This window comes from Chlamydotis macqueenii, chromosome 12, assembly GCF_036417535.1.
Source record: "Chlamydotis macqueenii isolate bChlMac1 chromosome 12, bChlMac1.mat, whole genome shotgun sequence".
Classification (NCBI taxonomy): Eukaryota; Metazoa; Chordata; class Aves; order Otidiformes; family Otididae; genus Chlamydotis; species Chlamydotis macqueenii.
The window spans coordinates 12,046,243-12,057,608 of record NC_141567.1 but is presented as its reverse complement, the minus strand read 5'-3'; positions in this window follow the sequence as shown (position 1 = coordinate 12,057,608).

Here is an 11,366-nt window from a genome sequence, read left to right as displayed (position 1 = left end):
ATCATTACACTGAAATAACAGAAGCAGCAGACCTGGGCTGTATCTGGATGGAGGCAGCACAGCCAAGCCAAGAGATGAAGCAGCCAAGAAGGCAAAAGGCACCAGAAGTACGAGGAACATCTAGAGGGGAAGGCACCACCTCAAGCCCCTTTACTGCTTTTTCCACCCAGACACCTCCTGGCTTGGCGGCACTCCGAGTCCCTTCTGACCTCGCGTGACAGAGCGGCTCCCTGCCCCACCACCTGTCCCTGCTTCTCAGTCCAAGGTGAGAGAAAAACTGAAAAAAGAAGAAAACAAGTGAGTCTACAGCAAGAGCAACAGCAGAGTACTTTTGGCTCAGGCAAGCCTGTGAGACAGAGAATCGGGCCAAGCTGGACAAGGAGCAACACTCAGGAGAAGCGTGTAACATCCCTCTTCCGCAGGGTACCTTCTGTCCCATCAACCACAGCACCCTCTGCCCTGCCACCTTCTCACAGTGGCTCTGCAACAGTGGGTCTGTTGGGCACCTCCCACTGCGCTCACAAATCTCAAATAGGGATGACAGTGGGGACAAGGAGAAAGGAAGAAAGTTAAAAATGCTTGAGAACCAGAGTCTTACTGATTTCTACAATGACTAAATAAATACTGAATTAAATTATTTCTAAATGCTGCTTAAGCACATCTTTTGTATCTCTGAGGATGATTTCATGAATGGCTGAAAGCACCTTGAAAACATAAAACACTAAGCATTGTTCTTTTTATAATGTATGTTTTGAAAAATTGACCAGGCTCATGTTAATCTAACAAATGGCAGCTTTCCAGCCTGATAGCTTCATAACGGGTATCTTGGCCTTTCAAGAACCTTTTTTTTTTTAATCCCTCAGAGAGTGTATACGTGCAACTGCATGTGAACTATCAGCCCCAGGAAGGAGGGGGTTCCACATCACGTTTTGCTGCTAGCAAGCTGCTTCTCCTAATGAATGCACCAATCTTCATCCTCCCCGTTATGATTTTTCAGGGCAGTATTTGCGACAGTAGGCATGAAGAATCACATCTGCTTTTGTGTGTATTTTGTTGCCTCAAAGTTTTGGGAGAAGCTACAACATATGAAGAAAAAAAACCTGAGATTTCTTCTTCAGGTAAAAAGAGAGAAATAAGAGTATAAACAGTTACCCATCAATGTAGCTCCCATAGTAGTCACAAAATGAGTTCCACTTGCATACCAAGTGAAACAGCTTTCACAAGTCCAAGCTTCAAGAGACAAAGTTTCACAGACTTTAATAGTACAGAAAGTCAACTTCGGTTCCTCTTTTAGACGAGTTCTCCTGTGGTGCACGTGTAGCGCTGCAGTGGCAGATGATTTGAATTAGCCTATATCATAGAGACTAGGGATTTCTCAAACTTAATTTCATATGATTGCTCAAAATAATCACCAAATACTTCATTCCTACTGCAAGTCTGACAATCAATAACTTTGACAGAGTCATCAGCAAGCAACAAGATCATAATATCAGCTAATTGCCACTGCCAAACTGCAGCATCACACGAGTGAAAATACAGACACCTCGCACTAGGCTGAAGCCTTTGCTGATCTGCACACATATTCCTCACTGCAGCAAACTGCAATAACCCAGGTGGAAGCCACTGCGGGGACAAGCATGAAAGCTGTGTGAAGAAGTGAAGTTTGGTTTCATGAAAGGTTCTGAGCTTTCAAACCTTTGGCTTTCTGTCAAATCTGAATGGAAAACTATGAAAGAGCTTCCCATAAAATTATTACATCTCAATCTCAACGTCTGGTTTTCACTTCAGTTATATGCTGTACATGCACAAAAAAGATTCAAAATGAAAACCTGCTTCCAATTTAGAAGAAGAAGAAGAAAAAAAAAGAAACAAAAAAGATTTTAAAAACCCAAAGAAAATAACTTTCAATTCCCAAAAGGTGAAATGGGAATGACATCACCAGAATTTTGTCTCATTTTCTTCCAAAACAACATCCCTAGTCAACCTAATTTAGCAAGACTTTTTGGTTCACATGAAGCACTTACCCAGGAAAACATGCTTCTGTCAGAATTTTGGACTAGCTTTGGCAGGACCACTACTCCCCAGAAAGGAGGGCTGATAGACTACCACAATGAACACTGTGGCTGTTGGTCACTGGAGAGGAGAAACCACATGAGCTGCATAAACCCAAATGACCAAAAAGAAATTAAAACAAGCCCCTTAATATAGAAGTTCAGTCCAGACATGATTGCTGGCTGTGGATCCTGCTCCACAGAGAGCTTCCAACCACCGAATCAGAGGAAAAGAGTTGTTTGCCAGGGCACTACGCACCAGTCACGAATGCTGTAACACGAGGGTGTCTCTTGCAGGAATAACCACCGAGCACAACCTCAGAGCCAGTACTTTTAAGCCCTAACCTTTACTTATGAATGGACTACAGCCTCTGGCACTTTATGAACAAGCTGTTATTTTACACGTCAGATATACAACACGCACAATCTAGATACTGTGTCCCTCTTCTCCATGTGAGGCAAAGGGTCTAAGCCAAACTTCACAAAGGGCCTTGGTCCTTTCACTCCAAAATACTAGCTTTACAGAAACTACTACCAGCTACAAAAGCAAGTCAGATCAGCATGAACAAAAGAAAAAAATATAGATATAGATATATATTTATATTTCCCCTTAGGATACTGTTCCCAAACACTCCCACCAAAAACGTTTTTCTTCTAAAGGCTTCCTCTTGGGATGAAACAAGTCCAGAGCTTTGTCTCCTGTCGGCTGGCATTTACAGCAAGAGCAGAGGAGCTCGTATGAAGGGTCCTTTGATTCCAGGAGAACAGTTGCAGTGCTGTCAGCACAGCACATGTGACTTCATGTGTGTCTGAGTAAGAAGGGAGCAACAGATGCGAAAAGATCACTGCAATAGGGAAAGGATCCTGTTTCTAGTCTGAACGCACAGGAGGCGTCACAGTGAGCTTGCCCTCTATCTCAGCACTTCTTGATTTTGGTTTCTAGCATCACAGGCTAAATCAATTTCCCCCCTTCTGGACCAGAGCTGGAAGAAAATCTTAAGTAAAATGTCGTTGTCATAAAGGATATTACTCCCCTTCAGTGCCAGATGGGTCCACAGGCATGCAATTTATCCAATACCAGGAGGTGAATATGGGGTTAGCAAATCCATTTTCTCACTACTTTCTTAAGCCTTTTTTTGCTTTTGCTATCCCAGGCTAAGGTTCATGATTTCAGTCTTTTCCCACATTGCAAGAATTAAAATCCTGAGCAAGTATACAGGACAGGAAGGGAGGAATAGCACGTGCTGAAGAATATTAACCTGAATTAACTTTCAAAATTGAATCATTAAACAGAGTCCCTCTGCAAACACTCTCAATAGAAAAGTATTAACGTACTTGCAAAGGGAACTTGATCAAATTATAACCATGCTAATGCTGAATAATTAACGAGACTTGCAGGAGCTGAACAGCCCACAACTAGCAGCAGGCCAGCTGGTGAGAGGACATCCAGAGGAAGTGGGGGAGGCTTCCCTACATGCAAAGAGACTTTGCTTAGGACACAGTATGGATCCAGATGCAAAGGGTCACAGCCATATACCTCAAGAGAGGGCAGAGCAGATGCCAACCACAAACCGGCCCCTAAGACTCTGGTAGTCAGTGGCATGGGCTGAAACAGGGAGTATGGTGGTGTTTCCTCATCCAGATATGGAGGAAAAAAAACAAAACAACAACAAAAAAACCTCACAGAGATGGTTTAAGCCAGCCAACATTACAGATTTGTGACCCAGTATTCAAGGCACACAAGCTAGCTGTAGCCTCCATTTCAGGCAATTTAGAAAGAGAGAGGGAGTTTACAGAACTTCATGAGTTAGGAACAAGTCACGTAAGACCAGATCTCTGATTAAGTGTGCCCTCTTCCTTAGCAGCACAATTCCCTCTCTATTGATACCATAGACAATTCCTTTGTTGGACAGGTTTTTTTTGTCCAACTCAAGGATATATTATTTTCCAGGATTTGCAGGAGACAGAACACCCATACACAGGGAAGCATGAAGTCTCAGCAGTATCAAGGAATCCACACTTTCATCTGCGCACAGGAATAAACTGCACTGAATACCTGACGATATCAAGAACTGCCGAGAAAAAGAGGGAAGAGACTTTCCTTGGACTCCCAAAGCTGCAACAGGAATACATCATATTCCTGAGAACTGAGTAGCTTAACATCTTTCCCAAGCAGGAAGGTAACAGTCTCTGTTGACTGGAGAGTCTAGAAAATTAAGGAGATAAATTAGGTCAGGTTTAGATTCTGCCCACACCTGGACGGTGTTTCTGCATGTCTGAAGAGCAGATGTGTTGCTGTTAGAGAAAACACACATCCTGTGCAGGTAAACAGCACTCATCTGAATAAGCTTCCTGCTCCTTATTGGCAGACAAAACGCATTTACCCCAGTTACGCTTTTCACTGTTTCCCCGCAATTTTGCAAGAGCTGTGATGATTTGGTGCACATCCTGTTTAAGCTCCATTGCTTGCAAGTAGTCAGAAGAAAATCAGAGTTCTCCTGACTAACCTTGTCCAGTTTTGCCCAGCCATTACATGACAGTAATTAAATGTATGGCCACATGCTTCAGCCCTCCCCATCACAAACAAATATATTGCTCACGCACAATAATGTGATAAGGGGGAAGGACAGCTGAAAGGAGATAGCTAGGAGCAGGCTACCCCAGCTAAAGAACCACTTATTTTGCCTAAAGACCTCTTCCAAATTATCCTGGGAAGCTGGCCAGATTAATTACCCTGGTAGACCACACACAGCCCGTGGGTAAGTAGCCTTTGCCTTGAAAAACTGACTTGAATGATGAAACGCTCTCTCTTGAAAGCATTGTCAAAAGTGCCGGGCTTGAAAAATAACGCTGCACAACCCTGCCTTCACTCAGCTGCTGCGTTTTGAGTTGTACCAGTGCAGGGTGCAGCCTATTGCACCGTGTTAGCAGGCTGCTGTTGGAGGGGGAACGCAGAGCAGCAGGAGGGTAATTACAAAACTCACCAGATCCCAGCCTGCTGGCTGGACAACTTCCAGAATACGGAGCCTGTTTTAATCACAGACACATGTATGCCTTTCCCAGCATACTTTGAATCTCCCTGCCAGGTCCACTTTTTATGAACGACTAAGGTATTGAAACCAGCAGGAACCCTGCTTTCACAAGGTCCAGAAATGGGGGAATTCTTGTCCATACCAAATCCTGCCAGGTGGTAGAAGCCAAGGGACCACACAATGCACACTGGATGGGGGCTGAGATTACTGTAAACTCAACAAGCTCCTGGGGAGCCAGGATTTTGTCAGTCACACACTTCAGTGTTTGAATCCTTTGAATATCATGCAGAAAGGACTATAATTTGACTTCAATGCAAAGTTATGCTTTCTTTAGGTACCCAAAGTGCTAAATGACCTTGCAAGTATCCAAAGCCACACGGCTGTACTACCAGTGCCTCCCAAGTGCCCTCCCTTACTATGGCAGTGATCCTGCTTCTGTACAGCCATGCAGCCAGTGGGCACCATTTGATTTGGTATGGGCTGGAGCTGCTTTAAGGTGGACCTTGCTGTTCCAACCTTTCGTCCTTACACTATTGTTCACAGAACACCACAGACACTCCCGTGTGAAACACATGGATGTGGATTAGTTTGATCTAAAAGTGAATTGCTCTAAGTTGCTGGGCTGTGAAACGGAGTGGCTGTGTTCCCTTAGAGCATCTCTGCTGCAGCAAGGCAGCCTCAAGCAGAGGGAAAGTAGCAAATCACCGCAGGGCAATGACATCTGAATTGCTGCAGCTGTTTGTTCGGGCACGCAGAAGGCACAGCAGTCAGCCCCGTGTCAGCAAGCAGCAATGGGTTTGATGACTCAGTAATGGGCACTTCAGAGCACAGAAGGAGACTGAACCCAGTGACGCCAAGAAAGAGAAGTATTAAACAAAATCAGGGTAATTTAGGGTCCAAGAAGCAGCTTGGATGAGAGGAGGAGATTTAGTCCAAGGCAGTAACCTGCAAGTCTGACATTAATAAAAGGACTTAAACATCTTCCAAGGTTGCCTTCTTAGACATGGAAGAGGATTCCTGCTGGGAACATATGGATCACTTCCCATCTTTATTTTCTGCACCTTTCAGGAATGTTTTCCCCTTATCTATCTGAATTCATTTTCACAAAGTACTTGACAGTCTGGCATAAGTTTGGTATACTTAGTTTAGCTCTCGCTAATTACATAGCACCTCAGCAATTGATAGTACACTGGTCAAACAAATCCAGAAATAAGTTACCTCGGTAAGAAATTGTTTGTGGCAAATCAATGAGTAAAACTTAAATTTAATGTTTCTAATACTTTTCTCACTGCTGGTGAAATTGCAGGCAACTTAATTAAGACTATCTTGTTAAAAGCTGAGCAAAATCCTCTGCCAGAAAGGAAGCTAGAAGGTGGGTGGAAGAAAGAACACAATATATGAGAAAGGCAGTACTGGTCTTTTGGCTGCCTACCATGAGAGGGTACCAGGTGGTTCAGTGGAACAAATAGAAACTTCCTAGAAAAAGGAAAACTGCAAATGCAATGAATGTCCCTAATGTCTCGCTGACAAGGCAATAAAAGTCTTAAATAGTCAAGGAGAGTCACCAGAAAACAGTCACTGCAGTGGCTCTTAGCTGTCAGGACTTGAGTTAAAATATCTTCCTTCCATCTCAAAACTTGAGTCAAGGTTGAGAAGAGCTGAGCAAAAGGTTCAGCAAATACAGATCCTCTCTGCAATAAGGGGAAGAAAACAAAAACCAAATGAAGACAAAAATCACCAAGCCAAAACCACAGTAGGGAGGCCAAGCTAAACAAGATGAGGCTCAACTTCAACCCTGACACGAGTCAGGCATGACCACTATCAACACTACGCACCTTGAACAAGAACTGAAGGATTTGCCATCAACCCACCACTCAAAGAGCTCACTTTCACTGATCTTATGTGGAAGATTCAGAAGCAATGAAAACATGAGATTCTTGAACTTCCAGCCACAGACAAGATGAAGAAACACAGTAAAAGCACAAATGAGTAGAACAGTTTTAAAATAAGCTAAAGATATGTGATTACATGATTTGTTGTTGCTAAATATCCCTTTAAGAACATAATAAGTCTTTATATTTTGACCATTGAATAAAAGCAATTTTCTGTAAATATATAAAAACCATATACATACACACCTATATAAGGGCAAATCTCTCTTTGATGCGGGATAATTTAGAAATAAGAAAGGTGGACAGATATGCAAGAAATTCTAATATGAAATACACATTAACTGACTAAAAAAATACACAAAATATGGATCTGGCTGTGCAACATACAGCTTCAAATCCTCACAAAGCTCTGAATGAGCTCAACCACGAACTCCACTGCATCACACTGCAGGATTAAGGCCTGTTTTAAAAAAATCTCTAAACAAATCAGCCTGTAGTATAAGCTCAAACAGAACCAAGATGAAACCAAATTTAGGCTTGAAGAGTACAAGTACTTTTTTAGGCAGGAAAAAAAGGCAAGCTCAGTTACTCATTCAGACATGAGATCTATCACTACACATTAATGGTGGAATGAACTGAAAACATGATATATATCACCCCGAGCTCTAGGATTGTAGTCTCACAGTTCATGTCTGAATCCACATTTGTTGTTTGAAATCTCTAATGCCACACTGTCTGGAGGGGTTAAAGCCATCTGAGCTGGTCTCAGAAATGGACACCAGCAGTGAGAACAACTAGGTCCCTAGACTGCTTAGCCACCGATAGCTGATCTTTTGTTTCCTGACTTTTCCCCTCCCTCATTCTCTCAAATCCGGGCCTCAGAGGATGCAAATGAATAATTTAACAGGCTTCAGTAGCATGTCAAGAACTTGAAAAGAAATGTTGTGCAACCAAAAAGAAAAAAAACATTTTCATGCTCTATTGCTACAAGACTTTCTGTCCAGTTCAGAATTAATTTCTAAATATTAAAATATTTGATACAGCATTAAAGATCATTTGAGAAAAAGACAAAGCTGACTATGAAACACTGCAGATTCAGCTGGTGTTTTCAAACAAATTACAGTAAGCGCTTCTAAGTAAGTTTCCTTGTGTTTATAGCACTCGGTATGTAGTGAGGCACAACTTGAAACACACAAGGAAAATCAGACCAGCATTTACATTGCTTGTTTCTAAGCTCAATATCAAGAATGCATGGGTTTTCCATTAAAATAATAATAATAATAAAAACCTCACCGCACACATCACAATGGCTTTAGAGCTACTTTCTCCTGCTTGGACACTGAAGTTTCACTGACCACAGAGCATTTCTGCATTTTTCAAACTCTAGTAAGAACTTGTAACAGAGTAAGAGTGTTCCCTCAAGCGGACAACTACTATGCAGCTAACTAAGGGCACTGGTGCCACTTTGGCCGTTTGTTCAACTTCTAAAGAGAAGAAAACTTGCCCATAACTCTACTGCAAATATTTACATGGGACATACATTTTGCAGGCAACAGAAACAAACAAGATAATTCTGAAATATGCAACTCACCAAGGCTGCACATACTTTCAAAGCAAAATTCTGAGAATACAATGGTTTTTATAGATTTAAAGGTATCAACAGCCATTCAACTATTACAATTTCTATTCCAAGGGAAAAGAAATGCAAGTGAAGCAAAAGAATTACTTACCAATACTACTGACTGCTTCTGCCTTAAAAATGAATTACCCTTAGGACTGAGAAAGGGTATTAGGCAAGTTCTGGCACATATCCGCTGCGCTGGCCAACTGGGAATTAGCAACACAGTCATCCACAGCAAAAGCAGAGTGTTGGTTTTTTCTTTTCCCCAAAGGTAAAGCCCACCATTGAAACAAACTACAGTCAAATTTAGGTAACAGCACTGCTGCTGCTATTTGTGCCATGAGTTTTTAATCAGTTCTTATCCACTTACATCTATAAGGAATCCATAAGGTGATAGCAAGCGATGCTCTCCTGGACGTGTAATTAACAACGCCCTGGTCGTTCTAAGGTACAGATACAGATTGTACAGAACAGAGTGAGAGCGTGCGAGAGGGAGGGAGGGAGAGAAAATGAATTATAAATGCATCTAATTTGGCTATAATACAAGCTGCACACGTGGACGGAGAAGAGTCCATGGCCCACAGTGTGTAACCTGTCATAAAATTGCATTTTGCTAATAATTCATATCTGGAGCCAGCAAATTAAGCCAAAGTGCCACCTACCCAGGTAGCCATGCTGACTGGTCTTAGATGTCAGTTGAACAGCTACAGCTTGGTTTTGCTTAATATGGTTTCTCTTAAAATTTTTTACAGTTGGCTGAATGCTCTAGTAGTTTTTACCCAAATTATTACAAGGTTTCAATTTTCATGTTAAACACTGCAGATAGGTATGTAATCATGTTATGCTAATAAACAACCAGTGTTTCCAAGGTCAACAGAGCAAAGAGATTTAAAAATTGTACAAATCAAAAATATAAAGAGAAGTCTTAAACAGACACAAGTTTAATTTAGTTCACATTGATGCTCAGCACTGTTGGTCAAATAAATGCTGTTTTGCTTGCATTTCTGCCATTCATTTTGATATCCTGAGGTACTGCCACTAGCAGGAGGAGAACATTACATGTGATGGAACATTTACTTTCTGAGAGCTTTTAAATCCCCCAAATATCCTCACTGCATATTTGGGTATGCAATGGTAGAGATATAACTGGAGCAAACAGAAACCTCAGAAAAACATTATCTGTTTTCCATGCATAACCTTACTGTCTATTCAAACAAGCTAGTTACCCAAGAACAAAATATTTAAGAGTATCTGGCTGTGATTGTTTCTCTTTCAAACAGAGTATTATGGTAGTAAGTACCATCTACACGCAGAGATAAATTGCTCAATCCACAATGACCTAGAAACTTAAGTATTTTATTAACAGAGTAGACTATGTCCCTCCAGAACTTGATACGGTATCAGGGCATGGTTCTTTCTGCTGCAAACACAGAGGACCTATCACTTCAGTTAAAGGTGGATGTTCTCATAATGTCAGAGTCTGGTAGATGCATGGAGCGTAAGATTCCAGGCAACAGAGGGGAACACTATTCCCACACTGGTCAGCTTATGAATCCCATTATTATCCAAACAAACAAACAAGCAACAAAGCTTTGCTAGCTCTATGAATTCAATGTGGTTAAAAAGTGAGGTTTTTTACTACTTAGAGAAAAAATTGAATAACTACAAATGTTCATAAGCACAGCTGCTGATTAATAACCACTCTGCTTGCACCTGAGATTTGTCTGCAGTTGGATACAGCTCCCAGGCATCTGGATCTCTATTGGCAGCTTTGAGATTAGGAACTAAAGGTCGCCAGGATTTTGTTTGTAAAATTTTCTCCCATTAAATATTTTAATTATATAGCACATCAAATTCAGTGCAGAAGAAGAAAATCAAAGTAAGGTACCTGAATGCACAACTCTGATCATCTTTTTCATCTCTGTGTATATTCTATCTCTGTAAAAATACACATGTGTAAGTGTCTGTATCTATATAGGTGTATCTATCATCAACATTGGTATAGAACTAAGAGCTTAATTTTTTCCTTAAAACCGTTAACAACAATTAAATATCATTTGCACACTGCACTTGTACGCACTCCGGTCAGGAGCACAGAATGAGGCAGCATGTGACAGCAGCACGCTCCAGGGAGACAGGGTTATTCCACTAATAAATCCACCTGGACTTCAACAGATGCCATCTCCTGTCAAAGCTATTAGAAAGCACTTGATCATTCGCTCCTGTTTTGTTTGCCGTGTACAGCATAATCAGGAAAATTACTTCTCAAGTAACACTTATCTTTAGACATTACGATCTTTTTACCCCTACGCAGAACATTGACACCACTTTCATTTTAAAGGCCATGGATATGGGAGGGAATTGCTAAACTCATCCAGCTGGGCATCAGCAGAGTCAACTAACTATGCTCCTGGGTCGCATCCAGCAGCAGTGCATTTGTTTATCACACTGCTCTCCATGCTTTGCGCGGTCGCCATCTCCAGATAGCTCTGAACCATCCACCTGCACACACATGCAGACTCACACAGCACTTGGCTCTGTAGCAGCTGTATAACAAAACACACAAGGAAACAGCGGGGTGGGCTGCCGAAAAACAAAGAGAAAACAGATCTGCTCAGGAACAAACAAGATAATACACACATGCCTGGAGCAAACGCTGAAGGCCTACTACACAGCGCCACCTCAGAGACCCATTGCCCCTCATTCATTTTTCAAGTGAAGGCTGCCAATAGCACAAACCCTAGAAATCACAGCGGATGTAGAAGAGTCA